Genomic DNA, 20,462 nt, shown 5'->3' with positions numbered 1-20,462 from the left:
CATATTACCACAAACTAAAAAAAAAGAAACAGGTTGTGAAGTAATGCAGAAAGTTATTTTAAATTAAAATTATCAATGTATCCATATTAAAAATTCAAATAGAAGATACAAACAATAAGTTGCCGCTGATAGACCCTGAAGGAGGTCTGCCTCTCCCAAAGGCAGGTGGCAAACAATACTGTAAGCTGCAGACACAAACACTGGGACTTCGTACTAATTGTGCTGTGACACAAAGTGGGTGTGGTTTGGGGTTGAGGGGCTTACTGGCCAGTTTTCCCATGTTTCTCGGATAAAACTCTCATGTCATCAAGAAACACTGTGGAGTGAGACATGAAGAGTTTAGAGACAGGAACCACTGCAGAAATGTAAGGATTAGGAGATAGAAGAATACCCCACTCTGGGGCTGAGGCTTCAGGGAGGGCACAGCACATCACCCCTCCTTTTCCTTCCCCTACCCAGCCATGGCTGCACCTTTCCCAGGCTGGATATGGTGGAGATGTGGGAGGTGTGGGCAAACACAGTAGAAGAAAAGGAGAAGAACGTAGAAAACAACAGGGGACTGAGCTACTCTAACACTGGATGCGGGGTGGCTTCAGATCTGCAAGACATGTTTTGAGTTTTCTGGGACCTTTATGATCAGAAGGCAGATACCAATGAGAAAATCTTTGAGCCCAGAAGATTTTAAGGTCTAAATTCTCTCCAATTTGGGTTGCTGGTTTCTTTTTTCTGGGTACCTTGATTCTCATACTCCAGAAGCACCCAGGTAGGGGCTTGAAGAGAGAAAGCAAGAAGCTGGCTTCCTAAGTCTGGCCCTTGGCTTTAAAGGAAGGTGGTTAAATGGAACTTCTTGTTGTCTAGAACATCCCAGGACCAGGTTTCTTGGTATGTAGGCTTGGCAGACATAATGCTGAGAGGATAAGGAATTTCTAGATTGAAACTTCAGGACTCCAAAAGGTGCCTTGAAGTTATCCGAGATTCCCTGTTGAGTATTATTACTCAGCTTATTACTATTCTAAATTCAGCCAGAACTTTGTTATAAATCTGCTACCCAACTTATGTTGAAAGCCATCTCTAAAATTTCCTTTACAACTAATCTTAGGTTTATAAAGTTGGCATTTAAACAGGCTGGGTGCAGTGGCTCACACCTGTAATCCCAGCACTTTGGGAGGCTGAGGTGGGTGGATTGCCTGAGCTCAGGAGTTCAAGACCAGCCAGGGCAAAATTACCAAAATCCATCTCTACAAAAAATACAAAAATTAGTTGGGTGCAGTGGTGCACCCCTGCAGTCCCAGCTACTCAGGAGGCTGGGGCATAGGAATCACTTGAGCCCGGGAGGGCAGAGGTTGCAGTGAGCTGAGATTGCACCGCTGGACTCCAACCTGGGTGACAGAGTGAAACCCTATCTCACACACAAAAAAGGTATTTAATCATGGTTGTGTGACCTTGGTATACATTATATGACTTCTCTGGGTCCCTATTTCTTCATCTGTGAAAGAAAGACAAACGTGGAAGAGGAATAATTCTTTGTGTCAGTTAGGATGCTCTTGGCAGCAAGGAACAGAAAACCAAACTCTATCTGGCTCAAATAATTAGGACAAGTGTTACATTACATAAAAGAAAGTCCAGAGGTAAGACAGGATTCAGAATTGGCTGACCCAGTTGTCCAGTGATTTTATCAATAACCTGGGAACTTCTTCCTCTCTATCCTCCCATCAATACCATCTCAGGCAGGTCCCTCAGGATGTAGGACAGCTACCAGGAGGGCTTGAGGTTACCAGCATCTTCACTCCCATCAGCTGGGAGAGGGAAACTGTATATCTGTCTCTTACATGTGTAAAAGTTTTTCCAGAAGCTTCCAGCAAATCTTTTCTTCCATCCTGTTGATCAGAATGAGTCACATGGAACTTCTGGCTAATTCTTGGAAAGAAGAGATAATGCTAGCTTTAGACCAATTACATCCACCCCTGGAACTCAGCTTCTCCTGAGGTTCATGGGGTGGAGTAGGTACCTAAATGAATTTGTGATTCTGCTGGGAAGAAACAAAGTGGCAATGGAGGAGGCTGGTTTACCATCACAATACCGATGCACTTTCTTCCAGAACAAATAATCCCATTTGTCTCTCAGTTACTGTATCTGGGTGACATTCCTATGAACTGTGTGTTGAAAATGTTTTTGCATCTAGATGCATTTAAGCTTTTGTTGTCCTCACAAGTGTAAAAGAGCAGTATTCTTTTTTGTTGACTGTTTGTTTTTGTTTTTGTATCCACTGTACAGTGCCAAATGCAAATATTATTTGGGGATATCAATCCTTAGAGACTCATTCAAAAGACTTTAAAAAAGAAAAAACCTCTGAATTTAGGAAACCAAAGCAGCTATCAAGACGGTAATATTTGGCTTTTGAGACTCTTAAAAACTGTTTGCATGGAGTTGCCAAAAAATACTGACTGAGGGGTGCTGATGATGACATCATTTACACTTCTTCAGGTCTTTATTTCTTTCTCTGTCTACATGTGAGGATAATAATATTTGCCCTACTATGAGATAATGTATGTGAAAGAGTGTTTTAAAGCATACAACAATTAAAGAAGTGTAAGATGATAGTACAACCTGTGCCTCACTGTCCAAACAAAGGGTTTATGAGAACGAAGGTGCTCCCTCTAAAGGCTTCACCATATTGAATTAATGAAGAAGGGAGCCTCTGTAAAACAGATGAAGTGTGGCAGGGCAGTTTATTAATGTGTTAATTTGGGCTTGTTCTCTTTGTATTCCCCTTCCTCAACTTTAAGTAGGCTTTTTTGGCCTCTGTGCCTCAGGTATTTTTGCTGGGAAGAAAGCAGATGCCATCTCAATTTAGTGTTCTTCCTGTTTGTGTAAACATAAGCCCACTGAAAGACAATGGGAGATGTCTTGGTGAGGGCTGAGAGAAAGTGCACGTTTTTGCAGATCAGGAGATGGGGAGACAGAGGAAAGAAAGGAGAGATCTGTGGATCCCGTGAGCACCCCAAATTGGAACCACTCCTTACTGTGTCTCAAGGAAGCAACGGACCTCCAAACTGCACGGTGTACTTCAAAAGAGCAAGATCCAAGCAAAAAGGTAGAGTCAGCAAAACCCTGGCAGGCTTGGGGAAGGGCTAGAGTGACCAACTGTCCCATGTTATCTGGGGCAATTCATGGAATACAGGACTTTCAGTGTTAAAACTAGGAAAGTTCTTGGCAAATCGGGATGACTTTGTTACCGTAGGGAGAACTAAGGGGCAACCATGATGGAGTGGAGATTAGAAGACCTTGTCCTGATCTGTGGGCACCCGGTATGTCTTCTTCAGTTACGTAGACGGGAGAGAGTGTTCCAGCCATGACTTAGTGCTTTGGGGATGTCAGATTCAACTTTAAGCTGTTTTAAAAGAAACATCCAAAGTAATGTTTTTGCATAGCATAGCTTGGGCTATGATTCATGCCTAACACACAGGTTAAAGAAGTCCACAATTCCTCAACAAAACTTTGGGGCCAACACATTTCAGGATTCAGAACCCTTTGGGTTTTAAAGGTATAAGAGTAAGTGTTCTTTACATTATTACATGTGAATTCCAATGCAGTACTCTGTAATCAGGCACACTCATATTTCTACAGAAACATTTATTAATGTTTACATTGAACAAATTAAAGATTGTAAATATCCTTATGTCAACAAGGCTAGGTTGTGTTAGGTTGTGCTGCCAGAAACTTAGCTTAAATTTTGCCACCAGGTCAATTATTACAGTTTTCAGAAATTTTGAGACCTTGGAATTGTGGATAATGGATCTTTGCTGTATTTTTAAATATTTATAAGTATTAGGACAACTCCTCAACTTATTATCATACTAGGTCAAGGGTAAAACCTGTTCTATGTTTTCCAATAATTTCTGAAGATTCTAGAGAATCAATGAACATATAATGCCACTTAACACACTCATAGAATTGATTAGCCCCTAATATTGGAATTGATAATACATTTAAATTCCAATATAAGGTGATATATGCAACATTCAAATGTTCTACTTGCACATTACAGATTTTTTTCCAGACAACCAAAGTGCAGTTATCACAATTTAAAATAGTTTTCTGTAAAGGTCACTTGAAATGCTAAATTTGCTTGACCTGATAATGAAGAGGTAAAACATTTTTTCTTGAGCAATATTGCCAAACTACAGGTTTTTCTCCAGGGTGACAACCATAGGGCTTTTGGTCAGAAAATTTTAATGTCTATGTGGCAGCAAAGTTAAGGACGCTGGTTTGCAAACTGCCATGCAGGGCTCTGAGAGACATGCAAATGATAGTAATTAATATGATGCTGATGATGCTTTTGTTTGTTGGCCTAGAAGGTAAGATTATTCTAAGCACTCTTAATTATGTGCAAGCACAGGCATTCTTTGTCCTGACTCAAAATCATCAAAATATCAGGTCTCCAGGGCCTGAAAAGCTGTACCCAATGAATTTACGATTTCTAAAACTTTGGTGGTTTCATTATTATTCTTTCCTAGAGAGACAGCTCAAATCTAACCTATTTAGAGCTTTGAAGATAAAATTTGACATCTTGAATCAAATTCAGTTGTATTTCTGTAAAAAGCAAAGAAGCAAAGGCTTCTTTGTCACAATTCTTAGACTTCCACAGGGAAAGCCATGAGGAGAAGAGAAGGTATCTTAGATAGTTCCTCTCTAATGAAACCCTGCGTCACCTGGACCTAGATTGGACTCTGTGTCCACGTTTGTACCTATGTTATTTTGCTGCATTTATGTCTCTAATCACATATGAGGGCTTGTAAAATGTGATGCTTTGGATGAGTTTTTTCTTCTTCATTTCATGTGGTTTTCAAAAGGCCTGGAAATCCATCTTCTTGTCAAAACCACTTATACTGTCTTTCGAGATCTTCTTGGTGTCAGGATTCAGTGCAGCCATTCACTCCCGTTCCTTCAGTCTTGATATTCACGACAAACTCATTACATGGCTGAAATCTAAAATATTTATGTATAGATGACACTGCGCCTCTAATTACTGCAAATGAGGCTCCTTGTCTCTTTCATGGTGTCTCCTCTGAGAGGGAGTCTGTGAGGAGCTGTGATTTTTTTTTTTTTTTTTTTTTGCTAGCTCCTTTAAAACCTTGATGAAAGCTCTCTTCAGGCTGCCTACCCAATGGCAAATGCATTTAATGCTTGCTGTTGCCTCTGCCCCGCTGCATTTGCCAGATGAAGGCTGCTCGGCCTAGTCTCTTGGCTCACAGCGTGCTCGTGTGAGCTGGGGGCCACGGTTAAGTCTCTGGGCGCCTGCAATTGGAGGACTGTCAGCCACGAAATGATAAACAGCAAAGGCTGCTTTTATTAAGACCTCTCCACACTGACAAATTTGGCTTTCTTTCTTGCTGCTAAGCTCAATGAACTAAGGCGGCTCAGGAAAGTTTTAATTCAGTAGTATTCTCCTTGCCAAATTTCCCCCAGGATTCTAGTTAACACTAACCCCGAACAAAACACCATAAGGGAAGCACATCTCTCATTGTTAGGCTCACCACTAAATGTAATGACTGATATATTTAATCCGTGGGCATGTAAGTCTGTGTTTCATTCATTATCAATCTATAATTAATCACCTTATATAAAATAAGAAGTCAGAGCGAAATAAAAAGTCATAGAAATGAGCTCATAATTAAGAGTACATTATACAGACTTTATTATTTCATGGTATAAGCCCCAAACCATCCAGACTACAGTGAAATTTTTCTGTTTTTAAAAGTCTGCTTGCTGTTCATAAGAATCTTCCTATAAACAAAAGATACTTAGATTTAAGTAGCTTTTTGTGTGTATCGGGGGGGGCAGGGGGTCAAAGAATGACCCTATGTGATGTAAGAGTCCATGCCAAAAGCTCCCTATAAATAATGACTGTTTATTCTTTGAATTTGATCAGTTCACTCAGCATGTAGAATAAAGTCAGAAAAAATAACATGTACAGACCATGGTAAGCTTGGAGACAGTGAAGACTTAGAACGATGACTGGTAACATCTCTACCCTTGTTAGCATCCCATGCAATTGCTCTCTACCCAATTGATTTCTATGCATGAATCTCAAAAGAGATGCAGCTCCCTTTATAAGATAGCGTCTAATGTCTTCCTTTCTTTCCCAGTGGGAGCCAACAACTTCCTCTACAACTTTGGAAACAATAAGACTAGCCAGCCTAGAGTCTAAACTAATAGGAAAATAACACTAAAGTCTTTTCAATAGCCACCAAGTTTCAAAGAACAAGAACAAAACTCACCTGTAAAAAATGCCTAGCACCATGGACCACACCTAATTTTGGATTATTAGATTTCGGTTCAAAAGTCCTCTTTACATCTCCCACTTGTGATAAATTAACAAATGGTATTGCTTGAATTAGCTATGCTTTGAGTTTTCCCTGCAAACACAGAACATTTGGTGTTCTTTTTCTTACTTCCATGTAGAAAATTTGGAAGCCTCCACCTGTTACCTTGAAAATAAAATCGGGTCATCCTTTTTTTTTTTCCACAAAAATTTAAAAGGAACCAAAGTTGTTATTTTAAGGCAAAATATTTATGTTGCAATAGTTACATCAATATCAAATATATTTAACATCAACTCTTAGAGAAATAAAGCACCTGCAAGGAACTCCCCCCAAACATGCTTCAGAAGAGCAATCTTGATTCAGAAATATAATCTTTAGTAATCATATGACTGCCACTAAGGGACTCCTCAGGCAGAGCCTTCCCTAATGAGCATCGCCAGGGAGCTCTGAGTGCTGCTGTCTCCTTACCCCCAAGCCACTGGGAAATACATCTGCCCCTTGCTCCCACTGCATAAAGTGGGAAATAATGCATTTCAAGAAGCTATGTCTTCTTATTCAGATTTACATGACAGGGAGGTGAAAAGAAGAAACCTTGTTTGTGATAGTTACAGATGTATCCCAAGCACCTGAACAGTGCTTGCAGCATATACGATGTTCGATGAGTAAATGATGGCACAGAGATTAGGTAGACTGCTGCCTGCTAAATGGAGGACTTTCAGGGTCATAGTAGACCAGCAAGTCAAGGAGGATTTTCCTGAACCCTGATCTACTATTTCGAACTTCCTGAATTGTTTTTGACCTTTCCTTCTCTCCACTGAAGAAAAAATGATAATTTTCTTGGGTGTAGGTCTATTGCTTATTCACAGGACATGTGCATAATTACCATACTATACTTAGTTGATTACTTATTTCCTCCAGAGCCAACCTATCCATTAGGCATAGTGGTAAACATACACACAACACACACACACACACAAAATAGTTTTGAGACTGCAGAAAATGTTTTAATATAAAGTATTAAAATAATACTTTATACTAACACAGTTGTAAAATAACAGTTTTAATATTTTTTAATGGAGTAAGGGGCTCATGAAGGCAAAAGTGCCTAGGACTCGTGAAAATCATACTGCAGACTGTCTTCATTAGTCAGTGAACAAACAATATTGAAAACGAATCTGGTTTAAATACAGAAAGAGGAAGCAAAGAGAAAAGAGTTGATAAAAAGAAGTCATTTTTTTAGATGTGGGCTGGCAGTGGGAGAGAAGAATGCCTTGGAGAAGGCTGGAGAAGTAGGAGGCTGAAACCAGGGAGGTGGATAGGGGTATCTGGGGGAGCTTCTGGAACAGGTGGGGTGTTGAGTCCATATTTGGCAGGGGAAGATGTATTATCTGGCAGGCTGATGAATAATGGAATTTGAGAGCTAGAAGTGCTCTTAAGAGCTGTTGTATTCCAACTCCTTATTTTATAGGTGAGAAGGCTGAGTCTTATTAAATTATTGGGAAGATAGAATCTGATTCTAACGCCGTTTCCACTGCTCTGCCAACTCTTCCATTTGTCTGAATTGTATTTACAAGATGGGGTGAAATGAACAACAAACTTCATTTACGTGTTTATTACATGTGCGTAATACACATATGTGTGAGCAATTCCACACATACCATAATGTTAGACAGTCATTTTCATGAATCTTAATAGATCTTAATAGAATACTTTCCAGTCGCAGAATGGGACATTTTTATTTCCTATCCCTCTCAACTCTACTGCAACTCTGACTTGGAATTATTAGCATGTGCCAGGCCCCTCCCAAGTAAGAAGCCTGGACCTAGTAGCACAGCTAAATTGGTCAGATGACTAAAAGGACAGGTAGCCAAGTCTGGCTAAAGTGAAACCAGAACCCACCAAAATTGGTGAGACTGATTCTACTCTGATTCCAGAAAAGTCCTAGTTCTAGAGGGTCTGTATGAGACTTTCTCTCATTCCCAGATGAGAGCCAGCAAACTGCATCTAAACTTCTGACCCATTCTTGAGTCATTCAACAAATATGCCAGAGAGCTATTCTGCACAAAATGCAGGTAATGATAAATGGATGAAACGGTGAATTATGATTGGACCCTGTCCTCAAGGAGTTTATAGTCTAACTGAAGGTCTAATGAAGGGAAGAGTGAAGAGCCCACAGGATGGTGGAAGCCACATAATCAGCGTTCAGGATCACATGGATCCATTCTGCCTCTAGGACATCCCTTTACGAGTAAATACTTGGGAGGCTGTAGAATGAAATAAATTCTCCACACATGAGCCAGAGTTCAGGTAATTAAAGAGGAAGGGAATCAAGGAAGGGAAAGGTCAGGGGAGTAGTGGGAGAGGATATTGCTATCTGAGTTTTCAAAAGACATTTCAGTTCAGATGAACTCATGGAAGGAACTACGCTTTATTCCTTAAAGCTTCATTGTGCAATTTCCTAAATGAAGGACCAGTCTGATTGGTATATTTAGCATCCTCAGAATAAATCTGCATGGGGGTTACACAACCTATCATAGGAATGAGGGGCTTCCATTTTCCATGTATATATTGCTATCACCATGTCTCTATGAGGTAGGGATTTGACCCTTATTGTCTCTAGTTTGAAAACATGAAGTCACTGTTTAATAAACTAGCTCCTACTCCAGATTCTTGAAAGGCAGTCCTGTTTCTGTTAATTATCAAAGATACAAAGTTGTACAAATCCTCTTCCTTATCAAATTCACTCTTGTAATATAAACAGATTACTTTCCTAAATTATCAATTTCAGTATGTTGTTTCCACAGTCTCATGACCAATAGAAAAAGACTAACCTCCTTCCCTGATATTAGACATCCCACCCTCACAATCACGTTCCACTGCTCCATACACAGGTATACTATGCAATCTACACAGAACGTCACAGCCTGCCATGCAAAGACTCATGTCTACATCTGCTCATACTACTCAGGAACACCCACTGTTTCTCTACACCTACGTATTCATTTATTTATTGGACAAATATTTATGGTGTACCTACTCAGTTTCAAAAACTTTAATAGGTTCTGGGGATTCAAAGGTGAACACGACAAACATAGTCCCTCCTTCAGGAGCTTTAAACTCTAGTTTTGATAAGTGCTACACAGAACTACAAGGCATTCTGATGACATGCAAAGGTAGCATGTTACCTAATCCAGTGGGTCATGGAAGCCTTCTCTGAGGGAATTACTTTTAATCTGAGATAAAAAAAAAATTAAGAGGATTTAGCCAAGCATTAGAGCATTCTATGAAAAAAGAACCACTGGTGTAAAGCCCTAAGGCACGTCCAGATCCTACCTACCCTGCAAGACTCAGCTGAATTTTCTTATTATTTATTTATTTATTTATTTATTTATTTATTTATTTATTTTTTCGAGACAGTCTCACTCTGTCACCCAGGCTGGAGTGCAGTGACACCATCAGGGCTCACTGCAAGCTCTGCCTCCCGGATTCACACTATTCTCCTGCCTCAGCCTCCCAAGTAGCTGGGACTACAGGTGCCCACCACCACGCCTGGTTAATTTTTTTGTATTTTTAGTAGAGATGGCGTTTCACCGTGTAAGCCAGGATGGTCTCGATCTCCTGACCTTGTGATCTGCCCGCCTCAGCCTCCCAAAGTGCTGAGATTACAGGCTTGAGCCACCATGCCTGGCCAACTCAGCTCAATTTTCAACTTCTCATCAAGTTTTCCTGACCTCTGGAGTCTGTGTTGAAGAACTGCTTACTCTTCTGAACTCACTGACACTCTGACTCTGTACCATTTTCCTAAGCTCTTAGTCACCATTGTTCTTATCCCCATACCACGTTTTATCTTTATCTTGCCTGGATTGTACCAGGACAGAACCATGCTCTGTGTCTTGCAATCTTCATGAACATCTAGCTCCTAGTAAAAGTGTCTTACAATCTTCATGAACATCTAGCTCCTAGTAAAAGCTCAATTAATATAAATTAAATGCATGTTTGCATGACTGAATGTATGAATGAACAAATGGTCTTGGTCAATTCAAGTTTCATGCACGGCCATTCAGTAAATCTCAATAGAGGCATCACAGCAGTATAGAAGATATTGTATTCTTGACATTCTTAAAAGATTATTGGCCATTCATCTCATTAAATAGACCATAACCCCCAAATCACCCCCTGTTCCGCCCCCCCCTAAAAAAACATGAGGATGGATGAATGGTCAGAAGAAGCGGTCTCTATTCATGGTGCTGTGAGAAGATCCTTTTTTACCTAATAGATGTTAGGTTATATAAATTGGTCTCAAGAAAGTCTCTAAATGGAATGTGCTGGATTCTGTTGGATATGATATGTTCTTAGTGAAAGAGAAACCACCTTACCTAGTCTCCAGGCAGAAGAATCCTTCAACAGAAGCCTGCTGAAGGATGCGTGGATAGGCCTGTGGACTCTCATGATAGCTAACCTCTTCCATGAACCAAAACAGAAAATTGACACCACCTGCCAGTTTGCAGTAAATTCTCATCCTACTCCTGGGCCTGCCAACATTTTCACTCCTGTGGTTTCCTGCCTCCTCCACCTTTGTTCCTCAACCTCCTTGGAACCAACCTGCCAACTTCAGGCCAGGTGGTATCATCCTTCACTTAAGAAAAATTTAAAATGGAACACACTCAATTTCTGTTGCCTACATCAAAAACCACCTCAATGAGTTTTTAGTTGATATTTATATTTGAAAGCTGGCTGTGGTTGGGAGAAAATGTAACCACAGAAAGGCAGCTGACTCAGAGAGGGCACAGGAGAAGCTAAACTATTGACACCTTAGTTCCTGTTCTCTGAATTTTCCCACCCTCTGGATTTTAGATGAAGTGCCAGAATGGGAAGCATTTTGCCTAACATAAGTAGTGATAGGATCTTTGCTGTGAGTGCCAAACCAGAAGATATCCAAGCAGGACTGGAATGAAGAGAGGCCCAAGGATAACAGGAGCTCAGTTCAGTTCAATGTGTATTTATGGGCACCTGCTAAGTTGCATACTCTGCACTGGGCACTAGAAATACAAAAATAAATAAAGTATTGTCCCTGATTTAAAGGAGCTTGTGATCCAGTGGGGGATTCGGACATGTGGACATGTCAACATGTGATTACTGTGCAATGTGGTAAGTGCAGCGAGAAACAGGAAATAAGAGAAAGGAAAACATCAACCATCTCAGGAAGGACAGAAAAGTCTGGAGGGTTGAAAGTGATTCTGAAATGATCGTACTGATGTTATAATGATAGGTCACATTGCCACATAGCAACACAAAAATTTTACATAAAAAGAGGTCACTGTGTTTTGGGGAAATAATTACTTAATTTCTTGCCCAGTGGATCAAATGAGGAATTCCATGGCCCAGATTAAGCCAGAGCAATATGAAATTTAATTATTTTAATCGCTTAAAATTGGTAATGCACATAGCTCTCTGCTTAGACCCTGAAATTTGACTAAAGCCTTTATGACTTGTTTACGGAAAGGTTTATCAACCTCAGCACTGATGACATTTTTGGACTAGATAATTTTTATTGTATGAATGTCCTGTATACTGTGGATGTTTAGCCTTTACCCATTAATGCCAGTGGCATCCACCATCTCCCTAATTAGGATAAACTAAAATGTCTCAAATTGCTAAATGTCTCTTGGGGGGTAAAATCAACGCTAGTTGAGAATCACAAGTTAGGAAGTTTGTAGAAATGAACACAATCATGTCTATTTAGTTCAAGATAATCAGTTCCTATCTAAGGCTCTGTTTAATAACCCAAACCCAGGAACTTGTCATCATCATTGTAGTTAAGCCTTTTCTTAGACAATTTCTACTTGAGACCCAACGATAGCTGTTTCAGAAATGTCTAATTTCCTCCATTATACATTCTACTTCTCTCAGTCAACCTGGAAAAAGAACTCTCAATTTTCAGCTGACCATCCGGAATAGACATTTCCTGGTCTTGCCAATGAGCTATAAGCAGAATTGGTGTGTGCAGTTTCTAGGAATGTCCTTAAATGGATGGAATCTGTTCTTCTTCTTCAATTTCTTCCTTTTTACACTTGATGTAGATGTAATTGCTGGAGCTCCAGCAGCCATACTTGATTATGAGGTGACATTGGGAACTGAGGCCACGAATTTCAGCTCAACAGATAGAAAAGGCTGACACTGGGCAGGGCCTTGCCAGCCTTGAATTCCTGAATTGCTACCTCCAGACTATCAAATGAGATATTGTTTTTTGTATTGTTATTGTCTCTGTTACTTTCAGCTGCACCTGATATTAATCAATACAATTGCCTAAAGTGGACATTTACTGTATTTCCAAAAGTCTCTGGACCACAATCTTCATCACATTAGGAAGCTTGGTCAGCTTTTCTACTAGAACCTTTACAGAAAACTCCATCCTCTTCTATTCTCTTTTCTTCTCTTACAGTACACAGCACAGGATATTAGTTATTTCAACAATAACCCTCCTACCACCTCTCACTCTGCTACTCTAGCTAGTCAGTTACACTAGATAGACTGTTGCCACCACTTACTAAAAGTTTACATCTCCTTGAACCCATCAGACATAAAAATGAAATGAGAATACCTATTATTGCCAGAGTTGCAAGAAAAAGTATACTCCACTATTTCTGGTAGAAATGTGACATGTTGCTGTCTTTTTAAGAGCAATTTAATAATAGCAAGAGAATTGAAAAATATACCATTCCACCCAACTATCAACTTCTAAGAAGTAAAATCAATACTAATGAAAGATACATGTCTAGGGTTATTTATCGGATTTTTCCACAGAAAGGGAATAATATTTCTCACAAGATAGAGGAGTATATTTGAGATCTATCAACATATAGTTGATATTTAAAAGTATGGGGTTGGATGAAATCATCTAGGAAATGAGTTGTGAAAGAAAAGAGATTTGAGGACTGAGCCTGGAGTATTCCAACATTTAAGAGTTAGGAAGATAAAAAAGATTCAGCCAAAGAAAATGAGAAATAGTGACCAGTGAGATAGGTGGAAAACCAGGAGAGAGGTTTCCTTGCAGCCAAAAGAAGAGAGAGTTTCAAGAAGGATAAAGTGATCAGCTATGCCAACTGCTACCAAGAGTTTGAGAAAGATGAGGATGAAGAAAGAATCATTTGACATGGCAATATGGAAATCATGGCAAAAGTAGTATCAGTGGATTGGTGGGGACAACAGCTTGACAGAGTGGGTTCAAGAAAGAATGGAAAGTGAGGAAGTGAAGAAGGTGGGTATAGATAACTCTGCATTTTTACTAAAAGGGAAGTGGATCCGTCGGTTACCAGAAAGTATTTTGTTTAGATGCAAAGCAATGTAGCATGTTTTTAGAGCAATGGTATAGCGGAAGGATAAGTAGGTGATTCAAGAGAAGGAATAATCGCAGAGTGAAGTCAATGAGTAGATAACCTCATAGAGGAGTGAGCCTCAGACAGGAGCCAGGACAGCACACCTGCTATGACACAAGGGAAGGCACAATATATGGGCACCAATGGAGGTATGATGGCACATTTGATGGTGGATGGGGAAAAGATTCTCCTCTGATCACTCTGGCCAACATCTAGCTGATCCACAGATATGCAAGAAAGCCCAAATGAAACCAGAAGAACTGCACAGCCTAAATCATCAACCTACAGATGAGATGATTAAGCTAAATACATGTTTATTGTGTTAAGCCACTAAATTTTTGATGATGTATTACATGACATTATGATAGATAACTGAGGCAAGGAATGTTCCATGTCTATGGGTACATATGGAGCTGCCTCATTTTTTAATAAATGACTACATATAGCATTGAGCTGTATGTGCCATATTTTATTTTACCATTTGCTTATTACTGTTTATTTTAGTTGCTACTATAAACAATGCTGCAAGAAATATCTTCCTACATATGTCTTTACACATGTACATGGATCTGAACAATGAATTCCTAGAAGTGAAATTTGGGGGTTGAAATTTATATGCAATGGTAATTCTAATAGATATTGGCAAATGGACATCTATAAAGCATGTAAAAATGTATGTTTGCCAATAACTTATGAATGCATTTCCACACATCTTCATGTTATCAATTTTTTGGCCAATATGGTAGATGTAAAAAATGTAATTACTATAGATAGCACTTTTATTCCTCTTATTATGTGGTCCTAGAATAAACCCCACCATCCTTACTGTTTCCGTTGACTCTGAAGAGCACCTATTTCACTCTTATCAGCCCTGTTCAAGAGGCATAGGGACCTCTTCCTTGCTTCACGCCATTTCCCCAGTGGTTTTATCTTATCGGTAGTCTTCTTTTGTCAGTAGGTTTTCCACTAAGTTTCAGTAAGTTATGACTCACTTAATGTAAGGAAAATAGGAAAAACATTCCACATCTTTGCAGAGGAATGAGTTGTGTTTAAGATTGTTTATTATAAATGGAAATGTTGAAGGAATGTTGAAAGACGCTAAAAAGGAAGAAGAAATTAAAAAGAGAGAGATAAAGATGGGACTAACAGAGTTTTCTGAAGTCCCTTTGTATTAGTCAGCATTCTCTAGAGGGACAGAACTAGTGGAATATATACATATACACATACATACACACATATATATGGATTTATTATGGGTATATACGACTTGACTGCAATTATTCCTTCTCTTGAATCTCCTATTCACCCTTCTGCTATATCATTGCTTTAAAAACATGCTACATTTCTTTGCATCTAAACAAAATACTTTCTGGTAACCCACTGATCAATTTCCCTTTTAGCAAAAATGCAGTTATCTATACCCACCTTCTTCATAAACCCATATATAGGGTTTATTACAACCTTCTTGTAACTGATATGATTTCCTGTATTACTCAAGAAAACATAATGTCTCTATGCTGAGCTGAAACCCTTAAATAAAGCACTAACTTGAAAAGATACATTTCAATGCAGCTGTTCATTGTCTTTTCAATTCTACCACTTTCCCACTTAATGTATTTATTTCTTTCACACATAATAAGTCTTAGTAAGAGGAAAGGAGACTGGCAGGAGAGACAACTGAGCCATTCAGGGTTTCTAGTGGTCTCATCAGATAATCACAGAATGTCAATGCCATTGAGGGAACAGTCTGTTGGGGAAAGAATAGTCTGTTGGGGAAAACCCATGTATATATATGGGTTTATTGAGTATTAACTCACATGCTCAAAAGGTCCCACAATAGGCCATCTGCAGGCTGAGAAGCAAGGAGGGCCAGTCCTAGTCCCCAAACTGAACTTGGAGTCCAATGTTCAAGGGCAGGAAGCATCTAGGACAGGGAAAAGATGTAGGCTGGGAGGCTAGGCCAGTCTCTGTTTTCACATTTTTCTGCCTGCTTATATTCTAGCCATGCTGGCAGCTGATTAGATTGTGCCCACCCAGATTAAGGGTACGTCTGCCTTTCCCAGCCCACTGACTCAAATGTTAATCTCCTTTGGCAGCACCCTCACAGACACACCCAGGATCAATATTTTGTATCCTTCAATCAAGTTGACACTCAGTATTAACCATTATACCCTTTGACTTCTACCATATTTCCTAACTTTGCTCTCACAAGAGATTTGTATGTTAACTAGAATCTGCTTTAAGCTACTTCAGCAAGGACAGTGTGATAAACTTGTGAACACCAGTTTTCACTTTAAGGCTGGTCAGCTGCCCCCAGGGGGTCTGCATTCTCAACAGGTCTAAAGAGTAGTCATCCAAATGAAAAATCATACCAGTAAAATAAACAGGTAAATAAATAAAATAGAACTTTAAGATAATGAGGGAAGTACTAAACAAATATAAAAGGGGCTATGGGTGCACATGATAAAAGGATACAATTTTTAGAGGTAGAGTTTGGGGCCTTGCGTAGCTTCCCTATCCCCATAATGCTATTAATGTATCCAACGTACACTAAGGATATTTATGTAATTATTCAATGTGCTATACAATTTTTAATCATAAAACAAGGTCAGGAAAGTTCATTTATGAATAAGTATAAGTAATTTGACCTTAACCCAACGTGAAAATTGTCAGGTTGGATGCATTTTTAATTTTGCCAAGGATTCTTAGCTGTATTACTTTGCACTCAAAGGGCAATTAGCTTAGATAGTGGTTTCTGATAGTCAAGCATTTTTCTTTTGAGCATCTAACCAAATTGCCTTTGCAATAATAAACCTCGCTGAAGTCAATAGGTCTTTGGAAAAAAAGAGTGTGGATGACTGAAGAGAATTGAGATGGAGTCCCATGAAGGACAAAGTAGAGACTGTAATGCAGCCTTTTATCTTCTCCATTAAATGGGCAGGCAAATCAGAGGCTCAAGTGAGCCAGCCTTCTTGTAACTGATATGATTTCCTGGATGGCTCAAGAAAACATAATGTCTCTATGCTGAGCTGAAACCCTTAAATAAAGCACTAAATTGAAAAGATGTATTTCAATGCAGCTGTTCATTGTCTTTTCAATTCTATCACTTTTCCACTTAATGCATTTATTTCTTTCACACATAATAAACCTTAGTAAGACGAAAGGAGACTGGCAGGAGAGACAACTGAGCCATTCAGGGTTTCTAGTGGTCTCATCAGATAATCACAGAACGTTGGTGTGTTGAGGGAACAGTATGTTGGGGAAAGAGCAATAAGGACATGGCTGCAGGCTCAGTGGCTGGGCCTGTGTTGAGAGTCTGCTGAGATCTTTCTGACCAATTTTCTCAAACAATTGTTTTCTTCTTCCCCAGATCAACCAATTACTTGGCTGAATCAAGAAACAAGTGGTTGTTTTGACTTTACTCTCTCACCCAATGCTAAATTGAAGTTTGCATTTTACCCATAGCTGCGATCAATTCACGATTAAATTGAGACTCAGTTTGAGATACAAAGCAGCTGCAAATTATGTTAGAAAGTCAGTAAATCATTGTCAACTCATTTTGTGGCCTTGGAAATATACCAGAGATGCGTAAAAATAGCACCAGCTACATACTTTTCTTTGAAAAATCCAAGCAGCCAGTGATCTGTGGATGTTTTCTCCTTCTCTTATTTATTTTCTTTTACCATATTTTTATTGTGATATTTTATTCTAAAAGTAGTTGGTTCTGATCCATTAGTTTTCATTCACAGTGGACAGATATGTTTCCAAGAGTGCTTATATGCCCATAGCATTTGGAGGGCTCCATACCTGGGTGGCACATCACCTTACCTTTTCTATTCTTGCCGCTACATCTTTCAAAGGACTAAAGCGTTGAATGACTCTGGCCCATGGTAAAATAGGGGCAAAAATTCACCTGGGGAACCTAAGCTTGTCTCACCTTCTCATGTTGCATGTCCCCCCAAAACTGTACATTGCCTATCACAAAAGTGTAACAAGTGTGTAATGTTACCCAGATATCCAGGAGAAAGTTGGCAAAGAGATGTCATTTATTATGTCAATTCAGACGGGTTGATTGATGACAGTGGCTTGGCTAGCTATGTCCAGGGTTAGTGGAAAGAGACAGTCGTTAACAAGCAATATCTGACAGGTGCACTCCTCAGGCACTTGTCCTCCCTCCCAGTTCCAAAGTATGCTCAGGCTCTATGCACTGATTGAACAAGTGTTCCAGGAGGTGCAACAAACAGAACATCTTTTTAATAGGTTCATTGGCACTCAGTACTCATGCAAGCCTTTTCTTTTCTGTACCCTCAGGGATCAGAGAGAACTTCTTCACATGATAACTATACCCTCTGCATTAGCAGGCCTATAAAAGAGCTCCTGACCAAAGCCCTGCAACAAGAGACTCTAAATGAAGTGGCCAAGTCAGAGTGAAAGAGAGATCCAGTACAGATTTTGAGTCTAGCACCTACCTTCTCTTCCCATTAATGGTTCTTGTGCTGCCCTGAATGCTGGGAAACCATGGGGCTAGGGAGTTTCCCTTACAAGAAAAGTTGAAACATGACCCAGCCTCTTAGAGGTGGCCATCCACTGGCTCCATTATTGGTACTCGCCTCCAGCAATCTATTGATCCTGGAAAATCCAACTACCTACCACCCTGAGCCTATCTCCAGTGAGCTTTACGGATATCATTCCTTTTAGATAGTATGCTCCTTCCAGATAAGGAGCTCTGCGAGTTTAGACTGCATGTTTTTTCAGGCGTTTCTTTATAGTGATAGTGTTTTGCTTCTACTACATAGGGCTTGAGACTTGAGTGTTCTCATTTCTGTGAGTTCTCTCCCTTTTATTTTGTTCCCTTAGGAAATGTTTACTCCAGGTGCAGTGACATGCACCTGTAAACCCAGCAACTCAGGAGGCTGAGGTGGGAGGAACACTTGAGGCCAGGAGTTTGAGACACCTGGGCAACACAGTGAGAACTCATCTTTAAAACAAATTTTTTTTTAATTAATAAATTTTAAAGAACTTAGCCAGGCGTGGTTGTGTGTATCTGTAGTCCCAGCAACTTGGGAGATTGGGGTTGGGGGGATCACTTGAGCTCAGGAGCTGGAAGTTGCAGTGAGCTATGATCACTCCACTGCACTCCAGCCTGGGCAACAGAGCAAGACCCCGTCTTGAAAAACAAAAACAAAAAAAGTTTTGACATTTTGGTTTTTAGTTTTAGTGTACAGTTTTCAGGTTCCATCTTCCTCTTTCTTTCCTCAAGATCTACCCTCTTATTCTCACTTTTACTCTCATTCTCTCTCCCTCTCCTTCTTTCTCTTTCTCCCTGTGCCACCTCTCTTATATAAAATAGTGTCTTTTACTGTGACGCTCCCTGTTTGTAGCATAACCACAAACTTTCACATATCCATGTACACACACCCTTGCAGCAGGCTGCACATTCTCTTGCGCTGTGGGTCTGAAAAGTTGGGTGGTTTCCCTACTCACCAGTAGAGCAAGGTGTGGTGGCAAGAGCGCTCCCGGGAGGCCAGGATTCTCCTACACACTAGTTGTATGATTAGGGGCAAGTCAATCTCTCTCTGTTTCTTCATCTTTTAGAAAAAGGGTAGCTCTCCCTGCCCTATCTACTTTGCAGAGTTTTTACAAAGATAAAATAAAGAAATCATCATGAAATCTCTTTGTAAAGTATAAATTGCTATGTAAATGTTATTTTATCACTGCTGTCTTTTTACAAATCAGGTCACTCCACTATAAGGTGGTAATTATACTGTAGGAGGATCCAATTGTCCCCTGCAGGCACTCAACCGAAGAATGACAGCTTTTAGGCAATGCCTATCCCATGTAATTAATTCTCACTTATCTGAGATCCTCTTCATCATTCCATAGAATGCTGCCTGATTTCCTGACATTAACAATGAACACAGCCAGACTCAAGAGGAGGAAGCTACTGGGACCACGGCAGTCAAGGAAACACCATCAACACCCAGTCTTCCTCCCACATTACTCAGAGACTTTTATCTTTGCCATCCCTAAACACATTCTTGCAGGTCTCCAGATCCCTTCCAGCCCATCTTAGATAAAATTCTGTAGGAAAAATATGCTTCTAATATAGAGGTTTCCATTTGGACACCTGGTATTTGAATCACAACTCAAACTTTTTTAATGCCACCCTCTGTTTCCCTACTGGATCCTAAAGACAATTGGCATTGAAGCATAATAAAATCATCAATTATGTCTCATCTATGCTATGCTATTTGAGAGCATTTCTCTCAAAATCTCTTCTATACTTTGATTTAAAAGTAAGATTTATACCAAAAAGCCAATGAATGAATATTAATGTGATATTTCAGATGATAGCTAATGAAAAATCTCAAATATCATACAATGTAATTAATTTATATGTTCAATATACCGGTTTCTCACCAACTATGAGAATTTGATTCCTAAAAATCCCCTTGGTGGAAGAATTCAGATTTTGAAATAAAATATCTTACAGAAAAAGAAAATTAGTAGAGTTGATACTCACAGTAAACCTTAAAAGGTCCTTAAAAATGTATTTCTATTATATGATCCAGCAACCTCACTTCTGAGTATGTATCCAAAATAATTGAAATCAGGATCTTGAAGGGATATTAGCACTATTGTGTTCACTGCAACACTATTCACAATTGCTAAGTTGTGAAAACAAATGTCCATCAACAGATAAATGGATAAAGAAAATGTGGTATATACATACAGGGGAAAACTGCTTGGCCTTAAAAAA

The 20,462-nt window shown here is 39.5% G+C and overlaps 1 long non-coding RNA gene across 1 annotated transcript; it reads left to right on the top strand.

Moving 5' to 3' along the window:
• Positions 1 to 240: 240 nt before the first annotated feature.
• Positions 241 to 20,200, top strand: LOC140712863 (uncharacterized). The gene is made up of 3 exons (XR_012094666.1): positions 241 to 365; positions 2,944 to 3,094; positions 19,586 to 20,200. It is a non-coding gene; the product is annotated as an uncharacterized lncRNA (long non-coding RNA).
• The last annotated feature ends 262 nt before the right edge of the window (positions 20,201 to 20,462 follow it).

Source organism: Chlorocebus sabaeus, chromosome 11 (assembly GCF_047675955.1).
Source record: "Chlorocebus sabaeus isolate Y175 chromosome 11, mChlSab1.0.hap1, whole genome shotgun sequence".
Classification (NCBI taxonomy): domain Eukaryota; kingdom Metazoa; phylum Chordata; class Mammalia; order Primates; family Cercopithecidae; genus Chlorocebus; species Chlorocebus sabaeus.
The sequence above is the reverse complement of the archived record's forward strand: the minus strand, read 5'-3'. Positions and strand labels throughout refer to the sequence as shown.